This window comes from Oculina patagonica, chromosome 14 (genome assembly GCF_052425735.1).
Source record: "Oculina patagonica isolate OP01 chromosome 14, crgOcupat, whole genome shotgun sequence".
Classification (NCBI taxonomy): Eukaryota; Metazoa; Cnidaria; class Anthozoa; order Scleractinia; family Oculinidae; genus Oculina; species Oculina patagonica.
The window spans coordinates 5493716-5513027 of record NC_135771.1 but is presented as its reverse complement, the minus strand read 5'-3'; the positions used below and the strand labels follow the sequence as shown (position 1 = coordinate 5513027).

General features: G+C 39.9%; 1 pseudogene across 1 annotated transcript; it reads left to right on the top strand.

The window, feature by feature from the left end:
* The first annotated feature begins 998 nt into the window (after nucleotides 1-998).
* On the top strand, nucleotides 999-18549 carry LOC144638107 (uncharacterized; annotated as a pseudogene). Its single transcript, XR_013567883.1, has 16 exons — nucleotides 999-1051; nucleotides 2209-2331; nucleotides 2978-3226; nucleotides 3757-4547; nucleotides 5156-5324; nucleotides 5482-6228; nucleotides 7095-7330; nucleotides 7987-8146; nucleotides 8399-8442; nucleotides 9037-9096; nucleotides 10381-10518; nucleotides 10843-11022; nucleotides 11793-11902; nucleotides 14158-14311; nucleotides 15110-15255; nucleotides 15831-18549. The product of XR_013567883.1 is annotated as an uncharacterized LOC144638107 (transcript).
* The last annotated feature ends 763 nt before the right edge of the window (nucleotides 18550-19312 follow it).

Here is a 19312-nt window from a genome sequence, read left to right as displayed (position 1 = left end):
TTGAAAGGTCACGTGATAATTTATTCACTTCCGGTAAGGCCATGTGCAGTGTATGAATTAATGAATACACGGTTTTCGTGAGTGTCTTTCGCCATCTATTGCGTTGAGATGGATAAGGAACACATTGAGATGAACTGTGGAGACGGTAAGCTTTAAAAATATATCACGCAGTTGAAGATTGAAAGGTCAAGTGATAAGTTATTCACTTCCGGTAAGGCCATGGTAGATTGTATGAATTAATAGCTACACGGTTTCCGCGAGTGTTTTTCGACATTTCATTGCGTTGAGATGGGTATAGAACACATTGAGATGAACTGTGGAGACGGTAAGCTTTAAAAATATGTCACGCAGTTGACGACTGAAATGTCACGTAATAAGTTATTGACTTCCGGAAATGCCATGTAGAGTGCGTGAATTGATAAATACACGGTTTTCGCGAGTGTTTTTCGCCATTTATTGCGTTGAGATGGGTATAGAAAGCATTGAGATGAACGGTTGAGACGGTAAGCTTTAAAATGATGCTAAATATTCCAAGTTTGAAAAGCCAAGTAAAAAATTATTAACTCCGAAACAGAGCAGATATGAGGCGTCTTGTATAAGCGTTCAGAGAGAGTTTGCCGCAAATAAATGTACGTAAAAGATGTTTCTGGTCAATTGGTAATGTTATTTAACTGTTCCTAATGTATAGTTTCTTCTTTCGATGCTTACTTCGAATTGGCAGACAATTTCAACCGGTCGAATTGGCAGATTGCGAATTGGCAGTGAATTGGCAGACAACTTCAGCCAGGTAGAGTTAACGTACTGATCATTTCAAAGGATCTGTCATCTCAAATGTAAGCGAGTTTGCATATTCAGTCAGCTCTAAGCGGATGTTGTTTTTGAACTGAACTCCTGAAACGCTCTGAATCAACGACGTCATGGGTTTTTCCCCGGATTTTTTCCCAGATCACCTTTCAAGGGCAACATTATAATTTCACATTTCAAAATTACTTTAGTCAAACTGATTGAGGCTGTTACCTCATCTCCATTAACTGGATGGCGGCAACTGGAAGTAAGTTTACATTGAGTTCTTACAGTTCTTAACTTTTACGTCTTCTGAAGTTGCAATATCCTTAGTGGATAACATCCGCATATTTTGACTTCAAGAGTGTTGTTGAAAACCAATTTTGGTTTTTCGACTAATATCGAAATGCACACGCTGCTGGCGCTTCTAATAACAATGATAAACAAAATTTCTAATTCTCTTTCACTGATAGGTATAAACTAGAATTCGATCAAAGTTGATCGTCGGAACGTTCAAAGTTTTTATTTACTCCGCCGATCACATTGGCCACAGATCCAATGATAATTTGCATCCCATGTCAGACCGCGTAGTAAACATTGCATTTGTAAAGAGAAATACTTCTGACAGTATCGAATGTATTCATACAAACATGCTGTTGGTGTTCATGTACATATTAATTAACGCTGTTATTGCTGTCTGATCCTGAAAGCAAGATTTGCTTCAAGGGAAAACCCCCAATCAATATATAAAGCTCATTAAGATTACCGTTTTACGGTTCGTCACGCAGTCCTTACAGCTATACAATTGTTTGACAATCGAATGGGTGACAGCGTGATGTTTACGTACAGAAAGGGAACAGAAACAGAGTTTACGTACATGACTCCTGTGCGTAATCAATAAGGGAATTAATGAGTTAGCTTAGCATGCCAAAACCCTGAGCTGCTCTGGACTGAAAAGTATTGAGTAATAGTTTACCGTAAGCAAGACAAACACGAATATTTTTCATGCATGATTTCCAAATTTGGATTGACAGAAAATGAGCTCATCCGCGACCTTAATAAGAAGTATAAATTGATTGTCACGCTTTGTAAGTCTATCGTGGGAACCTAAAGATTTGGGACTTTTACTTAACAAATCAGCAAGAGGGGGCGGCAGACGACTCGTCAAATAAATGTATCAGGCGTTCCTTTTTGTTCGATTTCCTCCCGCCACGAAAAAAAGACGCCTGACCGCAGTTTACGTTTCAATAGTCTGCAAGAGTGAAGAACACGAAAAAAATGTAGTCATGAGTTACCTATAATCTGCATTTTCGTGTTTAATGTTGTTGTGGCAGCGAGTGATGTCTTTATGTCTTCAGTTGACGCTTTATTCAACCCTAAAATCTACTTGTTTCAGTTTTTAACATTTTCTTTTTGTGATTAAAGTTGCTTGCCACACTGTTGGACCGACGTATCACGTTACCTACAACACCAGCATATCAGGAAATGGTTTTACAGCTATAGGACCAGGAGCACAAGCCACCAATTTCCATCAATCTTCAGCAAGAGGTATTGCTGTGCGTGATCCTAATACACTGTATTTTGTTTTAGGGTTTAGAAGTTTAAAACACCTTGTACAACATAATAAACAGCACTAAATGAAAGCCAACAGAGGTCTCACCCTGACTTAACGTCTGACCTCTAGCACAAAAATATTTGAAGAAAAGCTTCCATTTAATAGTCACACAGGTAAACACACGCGCACTACCGTTTCGTCTACATATATAGATCCACACCTTGAACAGTCTAGGATTACATCAAGAAAACCCAGCAGTAATTAGTTGAATTCGACCAGTCTGTTCTTGCAACATATAACCAAGTTCAAGTTCTAAAGGGACTAGCAACTAATTTCAATGATGAATCTTTAGGGAAGACCGCCCCCCCCCCCCCACCTTCTTATTTCTGAACAAGATAAGGTAGAAAATGAAGTTTATCCCTCTCTGTTATGGGAGCAAGAATGGAGCCACCGAGCCACCCATTCCCCTTTTAGCACATCTGGATTTGTCACTAAATCAACCCTGATAATTATTGCAAAGGAACTGACCAGCTACATATTAACTACAAATACCAACTACAATACCAAGAAATTCAATAAAGTAAAGATGCATTGATTAGGGCTAAGCATGTTACTATCTACCTATTCGTTTCTCTCAAGAAGACGTTCATACCCATCGACACAATGCTAGTACAGGAATTGCCTGTAGTTCACGGGACAAGGAACAAGAGGAACAAACCTATCACGGGACTTCTACGTACGACAGAGTACGAGGGGGGAGAAAATCATTTAAATCCGAGAGCAACTCTGCAACTTATTGCCTACCCAGCGTAAATGAAGCATATTACCAAGAACGCTATGGCTCAGAATGGAATCCAAAGCCGAGTAAAGGCATTCTTGGCAAACAAGGTAAACTGTAACAAAGAGGTTTATAAACTAAAAGCAGTGTGTACCTAATATTATCACTTTAAAAAGTCATGTTAAGAACCAGTTGCTCACGGCCCCTGAGGGGTCGTAGTAAAAGCGAGGAGTGATGTGCTCAAAATTAGAATAACGAAAGCACTGAGATTACGACAGTTTTTAACTTTTTACGGCCCACGTCACCATGTCGGTCTCAAGCTATGTCGTATGACTGTCAGTTTGACAATCTTCAAGATAACATAAACATGCATATAACTTGCTTATCCATAAACCCACAAAGTTATCTATTATGAATCAAATGAAATTGCCAACTCAGCAAATTCTCGGAGGAAAAGATAATGACCAAAGGCGACCAAAAAGAATTCTGGAAGCGGAGAGTATAAACTGTACCTTTCTTAAAAAAAATAGAACAATTCCATCAATAATATCATATCAATATATCATATTTTTTATAATAGCTGAAACACAGTAGTTCTGATTTCTTCAAAACTGCGTTCTGATTTCTTAATTTTCATTAGCTATAGGGACCGCAGATGCAAAGACCTCCATTGAATCGTTTCTTGGAGATATAGACAAATCGATTGTGGAGTTCGACAATTGTGCTGGGCCACTAAAGGAGGAGAAGAAACAGTTCATACTGGTCCAAATTCTTCCATATCTGGAATTGTCATGGAGCAAAGCGGCTTCTATGAAAATGGACACCTATAAGATCCTGGCCAAGATAAGCAACATCCGCAGCAGCGATGAAGTTGTGGAACATGCCCTGCAGCAGCTTCAGTATCTGCTTTTCAGAGATGACCAGGACAGCCGCAAAGAGAACCTGTTGAAGGTAGAAAAAATCATTAGGTCATCCATCATTTCTCCGGAGGCAGTTTTTAAGGAGGAAGCAGACCCGGTGAAAGAAATCCGACTTTCTGTTTACAAGCGTATTCTGTCCCTGATAATTATCCATCAGGTTCAAGCAGGTTTCTCCACGGTAGACCTTAAGAATGATTTGAAGGAACTCCAGGAAGAATTGAAAAGATACTGCAATCAGATCAACTACAAACGGAAGAACTATTTCCGATATTCGATGGAGTTCATTCAAGAGGCGATCAGCTATCTGCTGAAACCCTGTAATAACGCGACAGCGACAAACTTGGGAGGCTGCCTTGACGAATGCCAGAATTTGTTTGAAACGCAAGACTTTGATGTGATGGACCTGGCATTTCTTCGAAAGCTAAAGAAGAAAAGTAGAGCGGTCGTTAAAAAGACGAAAACCAGCGAATGGTTTGACCTGCACTGCATCTTGTGCTATCTGCACGGAAAGGTGGGGTTTTAAGGGAGTTAATTTGCTTTTCCGTATGCACCTAATAATATTAGAACAGAAACTCAGACAATAGATTCTCTACTGCACTAGGTAACTCACGCATGAAGTCTATGTGCGTCAGTCCGTCATATGCTGTTCTCGTTTCAGTGGTTTACATGATATACTCTGCATTCATTCGATTAAGCGCCCAACCTCGAATAAGCGCCCACCCTGTAGGTAGGAAAAGCTACTCAGCCGCCCAGCCTCGAATAAGCGCCCACCCCCACATCCTAAAAAAATTACATGCACGAGACCGGAGTAAAATGGGAGGTGTGAGATTGACTATAAAGTACTACCAAGGACTACCCGAAGACCAAGCTTTCTCAATAATTTACAGAAACTTTCAAGGATCAGTAAAATTCGGCTTTTCGGGCATCTTCACGTTCTGTTATTACTTACTTTCTTCTTGCAAAATAAGCGTACACTTCTAAAAAATGGTGAAAATTTAATAAGCGCCCAGCCTCGAATTAGCGCCCACCTCGAATAAGCGCCCACTCTCAAGGTTCGAAAACTGTTACGTAAGCGCCCAGTGGAACTTAATCGAATAAATACGGTACTTTATTCTTTAGGTACACAGTGAACGCCCTACTCCACAAATGCAAACTGAGAGGCGAGCCATGATACTTCTTAGGCGTGTGATTGAAGCCTATCAAGAGGGTGGCGGCGGAGAGGATTGGAGGTTTTGTTTGTTAGCTGCATCAATACTGTCTGATATCACGATGAATAACATGACAAAAGGTACATTCATAATACCTGTAACCTATTTAGTACCATAAGGAAGTAATTGATTTCCTTAGTGTATTTAATGCTTATTTTTAACTTAGTCCATCGGAGTATATTTAGCTTTTTTAACTTTGTATGCATTCTTCTACATTCTTTTCGTTCTTGAATATAGAATTGAGGATCGAGGCCGGGAGCAGTTTGATAAATCTTCTAAAGGACAAAAAACTGCAGAAGAGACCAGAATGTAGAGCGATCCTTGAGCGCATGTCTTCGGGGATGCTGTTTAGTCCTGACCCGTTCACTAAGATGCTTTTTGCCAACCACCTCCTTGAGAATCGCGATTTAAAGGACACTCTTCCAGAAGACCTGCACGTTCAACATCTCACGACCTGCTACCGAAATCAGACATTAGAAGTTAACAAGACAACCATCAGCCAAGGACAGAGGTATTTTGTAAAACGTGGCATGTTCCAAAGGAAGGAGGCGGTCGTTAAAACCCTTTATGTGACAAAACAGGACATTCTGGATGGGGACTCCCTGGTCCAGTCTAAGGCGAGAGATCTGCTAATGAGAGAAGCATACAACCTGAGTCGGCTTAATGGTCTGAATCATCCGCACATAGCAGTTCTGCTTGGTTACAACACTAAAAGTTTACCGTATCATATCATTACAGAGTTTGAGAGATACGGCAACCTTCTGCAGTTTGTTCAAGCTTCACGAGAAGGCAACGAGCTTTTACCAACGCCTCTGCTTCTCAAGATGCTCCTCGACATAACTGAAGCTCTTCTGTTGTTGCAAAACCAAGGACTGGTACACCGAGCTGTTATGGCTGAGAACGTTCTTGTTGGCGATAATTACGTCTGCAAGTTAAGAGGCATGCACTCTTTGCGGCAGCTTCAAAATGGATCCATGGACGAAGGTAAATAACAAGAAAAAAAATCGTTCAAAAGTCAGACAGACTTTTTTAAATTCTACTGTTGTGTCTCGGAAAGCTAGATATCACATATAACAGCTAACAGCCGACACAGCTCACTTAATACTTTGACCTTAGTCAGTGTTTTTGGCGCATTTCGTGTTTCAGCCGAAGGTTACACAAGTCACAACTTTTAGCACTGTTTCCTTTCAAAGGACAGTTGGACCTCTCTTATACGGACACCAAAGGGACCTAGCAAAGTGTCAGTATTAGAGAGGTGTCCGTATTAAAGAGGTCACCACTATGACTATTTTTATGACTCCACTGACAACTGGAATTGTTCAGTAACTAAAATGAGGCCCGCACTCGTCTTTGCATCAAAATTGATTATGAAGCATTAGGACACACTATTTATCAGCACAGTATAATTCATTGTACATCTTAGCTACATGTTTTGATGTACCGTATACGAATCGATGTTTTAACGAAATGATCTACAACTCAATGTAAAAAAAACAATTATGAAACGTCATAAAGCGAATAAAGCGTTGTTGTGTTTTAACCTGCAAAGAGGAAATACACAAACTATCATCACCTGTTCACCAGAGTGTCCGTAATAAAGAGGCTAAGATTATATGAATTTGCTCCCTGGGGACGAGATTTAGTGTTCGTTGATCGTTTTAGAGGGGGACCGTATTATAAAGGTTTTTTCTCAAGAAAATACGTGAGAAGTTTGTCGGAGATTGTCCGTTATAGAGAGGTGTCCGTATTAGAGAGGTGTCCGTAAGGAGAGGTTCAACTGTACAGAGAAACCTCAATGATTAAGTTGCCTTTTAAGTGACATTCTGCCATTATATTTTTTTGACTAATAGGTCAAGACCAAGACGAAACGTACGACTACTGTTCACCCGACGACAGTTGTCTGGACGTTACGTGCCCTGATGATGAAGATCTTCCTGTGAGATGGAAAGCACCCGAGAGTCTAATGGAGCATCGATATTCCAGTGCCTCTGATGTGTGGGCCTTTGGGGTGCTAATGTACGAGGTGTTCACCTATGGGTGCCGCCCATACAGAAACATTCCAATTGATGATGATGTCACTAACCATGTAAGTACTGTTGTTGTCATTTAAATAAGTACTTTCGTGTTATTTGAGCATGTCAGTTAGAATTTTAAAACGCTACTTATAACACTTTCCTTTTCTTTCCTTTCCTTTCCTTTCCATATTAACAAAACTGACTTAAGACAACCGAAAATTGTCTCATTAATATAACATTGATACGAAAAGAGGTAGGCAGGCACAGGGGCTCAATGATTAGTGCGTTGGACCCCGGATCGAGTGTTCTGGGATCGGATCGAGCCCTAGCGGCACATGTCCATTAGCCCATTTATAGGAAGTGCCCCCCCCCCCCCCGGGGGGACACTTTACTGTCACAGTGTCTTTGTACTTAGTTGTAAATAGCACCTGCAAATAGCTAAGCTCTCCTGGCAAAAATTCTGTTAGGTACCTAAAATGCGATAGACTATTATTTCATCCAGGCTTGAAAACAAGTACAGACAAGACGGAAAGAAAGTCAGGAAGGACAGGACGATGGAAGATGACGTAGCAAAAATACTTTAGCAAGCAACATTCGCGCACGGCCACATTAAACTAAAATTCTATAAAAACGTGTTTATGGTCTAATGTGAAACGGGGCGGGGTAGTGGAAATTACTAAACGTAGTATACTAAATGTAGTATATATAACACGTGCTACTTTTATAGGTTGTGAAGAAAAAACATGTCTTGCCCCGTGAGTCATGTTTTGAACATGCAGAATATGACATAATGAGGCAGTGCTGGGAATGGCAGCGAGGAAAAAGGATAAACTTGGCTGACCTAAAAAAGAAGCTCGAGGAATTGCAACACCTTGCAGTGAACTCAGGTACGTAATGGGAGGACAGAAATTAATACACAAAGAAAGCCATACTTTGACTGATCAATCCCCTATCAGTCTTGTTTTAGGACGACAAATTAAAATTCAAGGAGAACAATGATAAGAAAATTTCAGCCTTTTTCTAATAGAATTATAAACCACGTCTTCATAAATAATTATAAAGTAGTACTTCCCTCACAAGATATGTTAGCGATTCCGTCACGGGATAACTCATTTCATGTTTTTCTTTTTCTTTAAAAGAAGAGAAACCGAGAGCAGACCCACCGTCCCTGCACATCAATTATGTGAGTTTATTTATTTCTATTTCTTTAAATTATACATTTGTTATAGATGTGATATCGATGCACCATTCGTGCGTTGAAAAGTACAAACAGTACTAGCAAATAATCACGTCAACATACAGTACCACATGCGTCTTGTAGTCATTTGTTTGCAATGTATGTGTCACCTTCGCGAATGCATTGTATTTTGCCAATTTACCTGTTGTTAGTTAAATATCGTCAAGTTCTTATAGAATTGTTTGATTTTGTTTATTTGTAATAAATGTGTCTTATGTTCTGTAGACCGTGTTTGTAATGTGCTGCAGTAAATCGTTTTAAACGTTGTAGCAAATGAAAAAAGAAATAATTAATAATTTAAAAATTACACTCTGATTGTGAACCATAACTTCCCGAAGGATTCCACTCTCGGTCTTAATGTAGTCCCTGGATCGTCCCCTGGTAACATCCGGATAGTTTCTTTAGCACTAACAAACAAGGACGTTCGTTGTACATATTTGTGTGTAAAAATGCGTGCCTTCGTGCTATTTTTAAAGTAGAATTACGCGTATAACAACTAATAGAGACTAACCCTTACACCAATTTTCATTTGCTCTTTAGAAATCCGTGTTTCAGTCAGAAAACGCAGCTGATGATTTACCAACAACATATTTGGCGCAGGTTAGTCATGAAAGGGGTTTTTAAACAGATTCGAACAGTTCATTATTATGAGCAAAGTTTTGGCTCCTGGCTCACACATTTTCTCTTCGATTTACATGGACACTATATGTCGTCCTCATGTGGTGCCGTATAAGCGGGCTTGGCCTGCACCACAATGACATACAATCAAATCCTTGCGAGAGAGTAACCTTGACAATTGGGTGAGAAAAATTTCACGTCGGTTTAGAAAGGCAACACGGGAGTGACGCGAAGATCAGTGATATTGGAGTGTGCTGTGGGGTGGGTGTTAATTAACAGCCGGACGCAGGAGACCAGATCCCAGAAACTGAACTTCCCAAGCCAACGCAAGGCGTGATAAGTGCCACTGCTCTCTTAATATTCTGGGTAACGACAATACGATGGCACTATTAAACAACTGAGGAGAAAATGCTTAGTTAGGGGAAATAAGAAACTCTAAGACGTTCTAGGCTTCTCGGATAAGGACGATAAACCGTAGGCTCCGTCTCCTGCATCTTCAGTGTTTTATCAGCAGGGGATGTTAAAGAACCCACACACTCATCGTAAAGAGTAGGGCATGCAGTTCCCGGTGTTGTGGTCTATTCTATTCTATGGGTTGGGTGATGGGGTGAGATCATACACATGGACGGATAGCGGCTGCCAAAGGCGCCTGATATGCTGATGTCCGGTCTCATCCCATTTCATTCTTGGGTACATTCCGTTTCAGCGAGCGCGCGGAGTTACAGTATGATATATTTAAAGCCAATGTTATTCACCTTACTTAAACAAGCAATATTGGAGGCACGGTGGCCTAATGGTTAGCGCGCCGAACTTGAACGGTCTGGGTTCAATCCCAGGCCGAGGTCGCTGTGCTGTGTTCTTGGGCAAGACACTTTACTGTCATGGTGCCTCTCTCCACCCAGGAAAATAAATCGGTACCGGCGAAATAATTCTGGGAGGAAACCCTGTGATGGAATAGCATCCCATACAGGGGGAGAAGAAATATTCCTTAATGCTATCGAAACCGGGATAAGCTCCGTCAGTATGGGCCACTTAATTGGCTCGAGACTTCTCCCTTAATAGGCAAGCTTTGTTTAAAGTGAAATGGTAGCTATGGTCCCGGGCTGATCGTAGCTCCTGTACATAGACAACATGCACAAGTAAATCGGCAGGGGGGGGGGGAGGAGATCAGCTGGTGATGCATATAGATAACTAAACTGATACAGATACAGCGTTTGAAAGCCAACAGATGATGATTAACATATAGTGTTATGGTGTTTCTTATAGGATGGCCATTTGGTGAAGGAAATGATCACCGTTGAAGACAAACAGCATCTGAAGAAGCTGCTTAGTCTTAACAACCCAAATCTTGTCAAGATTTTGAAGATCGACAACTTGGATTCACCTTCTCCAGTTGTCGAATTGGTAAGTAAATCTTGTCTCTATTGGCGGGTCTTACTAAGAAAGTGCCTCAAATTACCTTTTAGATTTAAAAATTCGAAAAGCATAAACGGAAATGTTTCTGTTACTGAATTGAGTATACCTCTCAACTACATTAGGTACTCCTGAAAAATGAATTTCAGAGTATTTCAGATTATCACTATGTGATTTATAGAGACGAAAGTGCCACATGAAGACAGTTCACTGATTTGTTGTTAAAGTAAATAATACCAGGTTAGAGTTGATTACGATTTTTTTGAAACGGGTAAGGATATAGTTATTTAATTTCATGTCAATTGCTTTGCTCAGAAGTCAGCTGAGGCCCCTCTTGGGAACCTGAAGGAATACGTACTTGACAGACGATGCCAGAAGGGGGACATAGTCATGTTCTTGTCTCAGGTCGCGTCAGCTCTGCACTATCTTCATGTGAACCACATCGTACATGGAGACCTCAGAGCTGAATATGTGAATGTGTTAGCACCAGACAAGGTACGTATCGAGGGGCATGGACAGGCGGGAATAATTTAGTTAACAAGTTCGTTGTTGTATTTCTAATTGCGCAAAGTAGCGCAAGTCTTTAAAGAAAACCAGCCGGAATTTAACCACAATGAATGATTTGGGTGTCAGCCAAATTTGCTACTTTAACAAAGGTTGCCAAACGTTAGAGGGCTTTTGTTCGATTTTCAGTTGTTACACTTTCAAGGATTGATTGATTGATTGATTGATTGATTGATTGATTGATTGATTGATTGATTGATTGATTGATCAATTGATTGAGTGCATGTGTGTGTGATAGATTGATAGATTGATTGATTGGTCGGTTGATTGATTGATTAATTGCTTGCTTGAGTGACTGACTGAGTGACTGAATGACGGACGGACGGACGGACGAACTGACTGACTGACTGATTGATTGATTGATTGATTGATTGATTGATTGATTGATTGATTGATTGATTGAGTGGGTGACTGAATGAATGAATGAATGAATGAATGAAAAAATGAATGAATGAATGAATTAAGTATGTACGTACGTATGCACGTTTGTTTTTTTGTTACTCCACTTCGGACCGTAAAAAATTGATTCAATGTGACCTAAAATAAGTGGTTATACGTCAGAACAGTCGCCTAAAATAATCCATTTCATCATATTCTATGTAACATATATATTATAATTATTATATCATGCTATTCAGATGCAGCCTTATATTTCTTATTTTGGACAGGAAACTTACGTATGAATTAAAACTCTCCAACAGGTACAGATCGCTCGTCTGGGTCGCTCCAAATCCTTGCCCAAGAGTGCACATGACGTCACATCTACGTCATGTGTGATTCAACGTTCCATGCCTCCTGACTCGACTCGCTGGTAAGTAACAAAGAGCTCAGTGGAAACAAACATTGAGGTAAATAATTGAATCTGCGTGCCAATGATTATTCCCCTCCCAGGGGGTTTCAGGTAACAAGGAAACATGGCCGTAAATAATTGGGAACAAAGGCACAAGAGGAAAACAAAACTGGGAACACGGGTACAAAAGCCTTGTTTCTGATATTTTAGGGAACAGGAATAACCAAAACCGACAGAATGCTTTAAGAGAACAAGGGAGCATGGACACCACCCCCCCCCCCCGTCCCCCTCACCCCCTCCCTAATAAAAAAATTCGGGCTAGATTGCCTGCCGCTGTTCGGGAAAAACACTAACTGCCCCTGGGGCTCCGAGGAAGGGAAAAACCTCACTCCAGATACCGGCGGAAAACAAGCCTATGAAAAGTAAGTGATCGTGATAAAAACTGTCGCAAAAATGGGTTTTTTAAAAGAAAATTTAGGCTGTTTGTTTACCGTAGCTTTTCTTAGAAGTTCGCAAAGTTTCCTTTCGAGAATAAATTACAGTGTTGTATACGTTATTCGACTAAGAATTCCTGCTGCTTTTATGTTAATATTTATTTAATTTAGTTCTTTTCGGACAGGACCTGGGCCAGTGTAGAGTTTCAAAAACTTTTTCGCAAAACGAGCTCGCTCGGCCGCCGGAATAAATATTATTTTACGAGGTGCGAAATGCGAAAACTTTCGAACAAACAAGATTTAAAATAAGATTTTTGTTGTTTTAATATGGATGCCATGCAAACTAAACATATAAAGCCCGACGGGTTAAGCGAAACTTCTTCACCAAACTATAATTTCAGTCGATTTCGTGCCTTCGTGCACTCGCTTTGCTTCTTATAGCATTTGCTTGTTTGACAAAATATTGTGGCAGAATTACTACCCTCTGCCAACTTTGAAAAGTGAAATAAACAAAACAAAGCAAAATAAAATAGCAACGAATTCTCAATATCTTTCTCAACGCCAGAGCGTGCACTTCAGTGGGCTTTCCTAAAACCGCTCGGTCTATGAGGAATTCGGCGACTGCACTCAAATCTTGCTTTGTGCTTTAGTACATTTAGTCTTTCGTTTGCTAAATTTATACGACATTGACTGAACTACAAAATAACCCACAACTTGTTTAGCATGAGTCAGTAATTATACAAAGCGTTCCGACAAGTGTAAAATTTACACTTTAAAAGCGTTGACCAAACTTGCCAGCTATTTTGCAAATCATCGCTTCAAACAGTTTGCAAAATTTTAACACGACGTAACGTTTAGACGCAAGATAAAGCTCTTAATAAAACAAACACGGCTTACGCCAATTTACCTTCATTTCGCTTTCCATTTCTAGCTCTTCAGGCTCACTTTAGCGTTGAAAAAAATCTTTAAAACAAAAATGTTTTCCAACAGAAAACACCCGCACACTGAAGTCTTGAATAAATAAAATGCTGACGAGAGCACACAACAAAGGGGGTTCCCCTATTAAAGAGCAGGGCTCACTTGTCAATCAATTCAATTATCAGTTGACGAAACGAAAGCTAACGTGTTTGTGTTATTGTTTACAATAAAACTAAGTTTTCCAGCTTTTGTTATTGTTCCTAAAGAATTACAGATTTTTTTATCTATTTTTCACGTAAACACTTTGGTTTGCAAAATTTAACAAGAAAAAAATGTATTGTTGGCTGCTGCGTGCGCGAAAATCACACTCACGGACAAGTTATTTATTTCAAAAACCTAAAATATGTGATAAAAGAACGTTGTCACGTTTCGGTTTACGAGTAGTGCAAGCACTCAGTAAAGCAATTGTACGGCGAGGATTTTAAAGCCTATTTCTTTTGATCATATCTTACACGCTTGAAAAGCCATTTCAAAACCACGTTTCTGCCGGTTATTACATGGACTTTCCTTGCCTATTCTACCGCCGCAGTGCTCGTAAAAATAGCTCATTCTGCTCAAAATTCTGTTTGCCTCGACATAGCTCGCTCATTTATCGCGACTTCGTCGCTCAAAAGAGTCGACTTGTGGCAAGTCTACTCAGCTCTGTATTGATTCTTTACGAAGCCAAATTACTATTTTGATTTTATTCATTCATTCATTCATTCATTCGTTCGTTCGTTCGTTCGTTCGTTCGTTCGTTCGTTCGTTCGTTCGTTCGTTCGTTTAAAAACAACCCCAAAAAATAAAATACTCTGTTCATTCATTCATTCATTCACTTTTTATGTTTGTTTGTTTATTTATTTTGTTTTTATATTTCTGAAACAGGAGTGCACCAGAAGTGATTTTAGAGAACAATTATTCTCACGCTAGTGACGTGTGGGCGTTTGGAATCTTAGCGTGGGAACTGTACACTGCCTTTGCCACAGGCCAGGAGGGAAGACCTTATTCGGTACCTTACTACAACCTTGTCGCCGATGAGGTATGTGTCATTAATCAAAGGCGTTTCTATTTCAACAGTAGATAGGCTACGAGAACACATCCCGTTTCGTCATAGATTCCCTAGCGATGTGTATTTTTTTACGCACTAAATTCAAAAGTGGGCACTGGGTGAGATGATCGAGAAAACGACTGAGCAAAACGGGGTATTCTGACTTTTCACAGCCCTCATTGATCAGAATCCCGATAGAGTTGGGAAGCCAGCACAAAGAAGGAGGCGCGAGGGGGAAAAGGCTGCGAGTCGAAAGTAAATACGAATTATAGATTCGTAAAGAGTGTTTTTAGATTTTTGGCCTGATATTAGGCAAATGACAAACGCTCTTCAGCGTTAAAGGGACACTGCCACCAGTTTCGCTTCAAAACGCAAGAGCCTAATGACATATGGAAACTACAAATAGTGGTCCAGTTTTTGTTAAAAATCACCATGCAAGTGTACTGAAGCGATAAGAAGTGATATTATTGTAATGCCATCAGGAACTTTAGATCTCAACTTAAAAAGTCAGGCTGATTTTTTTTCAAGTTTTGTCCTTATGGACTGGAAAAACACCAAAAAATTATTATGGCTCCCTTCTTCCTTCAACAACAATTTTATCGTCATATCTCCATCTTGATGTATTAGGTGCATTAAATGTTTAAGTTCCATAAATAAATTAATGCCACGGGCGTTAAATCAAGTCATCGAGCTAATGTAAATCACCAAAACTATTGTAAAACAATATTAGAACAATTTTTAATAGACCCCCGCTGAAATGTCAACCATATTTCTTAATCTCAACAACAGATTCTTCCTCACTTAAGAGAAATTGGACCATTGGCCAAACCTGAAGGCTGTCCTAATTGGGTGTATATCATAATGCATCAGTGCTGGACATATGACCCAGTACAGAGGCCACCAGTCATTGCCATTTTTGACTGCCTGACAAGCAGGTAAGGGGATCTCTAGGCTTTTTCTGTCATCTCTGTCATAGTATACTAAGAACTGAACATAGATTTTCAACCAAACTTTGCCTACTGGTTGATTACTTCAAGAGGGCCTAAGTTTTGAAATAAAAAGTGGGGTCACAATATTCGTTTTTAGGAGCAGGCCGCCACATACCTTATAATTTCTTAATAAAACCCTTGCGAGTACTAACAAAGTACATGTTTCCAAAGATAATTTATTGTTCAAACAGAGACTTAGCTTTGATCTGTATTCATTTTTTAGAAAGAATTTGATCACTGCATCCAAAATGCGAGAAAAAAATTAATAGTTCACCATACTCGTTAATGAAAAGAGAGACGATTTCTCGCGGACTACATGTAAGCCATAAAGAAAAAAACGCCATTTTGTTTATGTGCGCGCGCTAATTACGCGTGAAATTCCGCGCAGTAATGATGTGTAATGCAATACGGGGTAATGACCATGAATAGTGGAAAGATAAAATTATGCATATGGTAGAAAACATTCTCTACCAATAGTGACTTCCTAGACATTACGTTAATCGCGCTTAATCTTTTTAAAGGCAACCAATGAAGTCCTGGATAATGTCATTTTGGTTAAAGTGTCACGACAGAAACGAGTGGCCAGACCTGTCAATCAGTCAGCCTGACGATGCCTGCTATGTGTCAATCAAAGACGAACACCACTCCATAAGAGCTATCGAGGAAATGTGTTCCGAGGGTTTCTTTATAGCACACGATTACAGATACGTTCAATCGGATGCGGCAGTCCGAGTACCTGAAGTGCTCTATGACGACATGTCTGTTAGGGAATGCTGTTCAGATCTGCAAGACGAAGATTTCTATGAAGATCTTGATAATCAGCGTGGTGGCGATTGTGACTTTGCAAACACAAAGGAACTCGCTGGACAGAGCGCTGACTCCATTGAACCACGGTACCAAAAGGGGCATATTGACGTCACCAAAACAGATCTGCAAGGGGAGGAGCTGTATGATGACGTTGCCTGTCAGCGCAATGACGTGACACGCCCAGAGGCACTCGCCGCCGTAAAGATCATCTCCGCTGAACCTCGCTACCAGAATGTACGGTCCGACGTCACAAAAAGAGTAGTCGAAGAAATATGCGAGGGAATGGAAAATACCGAAGTTTACGATGACATCGCAGATCCAGAACAAAGATTGGAAGACGATTATGGGATATACGACGAGATTGCTGATTCGCGCCATGCAACAAGCACAAATGAACACCCCGAGAATTGTAGCTCCGAGAACCACTCTTTCAATACAGAGGAAGACATCGAAAGGGAAATCACCGATCCAGCAGATGACGAGTTATATGAAGAGATAGGAGGTCTCGTAATCTCGCAAGCTGTTGAGGACGGGATTTTCACAAGACCTGGCAATGACCAAAGCTCTGAGGCAGTTGGCTGTGACGAGTTTGAAAAGGTTCGTAACTGCAGAAGGAGAGGTAGATTCCGAGGACGAGCCCGTTTATGATGAAGTAGGAGGGTTGCAGTTGGCCAAAAGTACCACGGGTCACCAAGATACCACAGGGTATAGGGAACTTTTTCCAAAAGAGTACATGCCACTAAGAAGAGACGAAGCGACTTTCAACCCAAGACATACCAGCTGTGTTAGGAAAAACGTCGCAAAGTTAAATAACCGAAGGCGCAATCTTAACAGTAAGGATTGAAGACCAGGTTGCCGTGAAAGAATCATAACAGCACCAGAAACTGAACTAAGAACATCTTCGGACACTATTACGGTGGAGGGGTGGGCGTGTCTGATTATTCTCTATGTCCGGTTAATTTTAGGCCTAAATATCTCGTGTTTCGATAACCCCAAAATAGGGCCTCATCTTAAAGATGATTTCCTGTCCGTACCGCGCAATCTCCGCCTGCAATGTTTGTAAGTCTCACAAACAGAAGAATGTTTACTAGCAAAAATAAAAATTCCGGGACAAAACTTACCTTTTTCTTCATTATTAACGCCAGATATCCTTGCAAAAAATAATAACGAGTAAAAGAAGCTCGATGGTACTTCAAACGGACGTTTTAGCTCATCGTGAATTCTTGAAAGAAACGATCCGTAATGGCGAACTAAAAAACTTCATGTACGCTATCAACGAAGTGTAACGTTTCAACGAATTCAAAACAAAAATGAAAACAAACCCTGAGTCTGCGCAGTACGGACTGGAAATCATCTTTAACACGAGCATAACAAGGCTCAAACAATGCATGAAAACACGGACACAAAAATAATGAAAAACAATTTTTTTGCGTTTATACTAGTATCAGTAGCATGCGTTTCAAATAATTGGCCGTAGCGAAGCGAGATTTGTTTAGTCTTTTTTAAAGCAATGCAGGATTTTCTATTCGTTTAACTCAAAATCACGAAAACCAAAAAATAGTTGCAATTTATAATTACCTTTGAACTTGTGTATAAGGTAGCATTTTCTATTATTTCAGCTTGTATTGTTCACCTGCCTGTGGCGTTTCCATGGAGACTCTTTTATAATTATTTTTTCTATTCTAGCTGGACTCTCCCAAAGGAAAAAAATAAGGGTGCCCGCAGAAGGATGAACACATAAAAGCCTGACGTCCAAGTGTCCCCTTATGGGAGGTGTCCCAAAGTGGAATTTCAACTGTATATATGTATATAATTTCCTTTCCTAATACTGCAGCTTCCTACTTAGTTTTCATGTTTTCTTCACTAGTCAGATTTCTTATGTCAGTAATCCGAAGACAAATCTTCCTCGTCCCCAGGGCACTTTTTCTGTCAAATCGGGAAGGGTGATTTGAAGCGAAAAGTGGACTGGAGACAATTTGATGACGAGTCGTGAAGAATGCTTACAGACCTATTTTTGTACTTTGTACTTGTAAATATCCAATAACATTAGTTTATAAAATAAGTATTTTCAGAATATTTTTAATTTTACCATAGGTTTATGTTCAGATGAGTATTTTTTAAGGACACATAACCATACTGAAGATTTTATACAAACAATTGTTCCACGTCTTTGGTTAGGCTACGAGTAATCCTAATTGAAGAGCCAATAAAGCGAAAGAAAAATTGCCGCGCGGTAACTCGGAACGAGAGGCGCGTGTCTCACCCTCTCTTCAGCGGCCATTACTACTTTTCTGAGTTAACAAGGAAATTGAGCTGCTCGAAGTTTAGCCTCTATTTTTAATGAAGTGGATTCCAGACAGTAAGACAGTAAGAAAGATATTTTATTTCTTTGTAGAAAAACACCGTACAATAAAACGGAGATTATTTTTTAAATCTGTTTCTTTATTACCCAATTGTTAGTAATATTGCCTTAAGTGGGGAGGGGGAGGGGCAGGGGGGACATTACACCGGCCTGACAAGTTGTTATACAGGAATGTGCCGCTGGCTAGTCAGGGTTGGTTTTCGAGAATTTAATACAAAAACAGGATTATATTTCAGATATCACTAAATATCCCTGTTTTAGTATAAAGTAGGGTCTCAATTATATTTTTCGTAATCCGCGAGGAAGGTACCGGTAGTAGTCATTGCAGCTTGGGGTAAAGTTGATATCTTCGAGAAAAATGTAGAACCTGATAAATGCATTACATTGCGAGCAATTTGTATATTTCTAAAAATGTCGCCGAGGAAGCTTCAAAAAAATTGAAAGTTGGCTAAATAAGACCACGAGTGAAACGTAAGCGAAAAAAATCTCTAGAAGTCTATTTGATAGTAAATGTTATGGCAGATTGATTGAATTGAAACTGAAAAATGTTCTAAAGTTTCCAAAATTTTGACCTTGTATTTACCAAGAAAGGCGAAAAGAAACTACTGTAAATTATAACCCACACATTAATTTTTGCGCGCGCTCATTGGACAAAACGCATCACGTGGTACAAAATCGGACGTCGGGTATCAGCGAATATACCCCGTCCGTTTGATATCCGTCGCCCTATATTGTAGGCAAGCACAAAACACGATGAGTCACCTTATTCAATTTTAACTTTCAATGAAATCACGGAGTTAAAAAATCACGTAAACAATCAACTTACATTTTTTC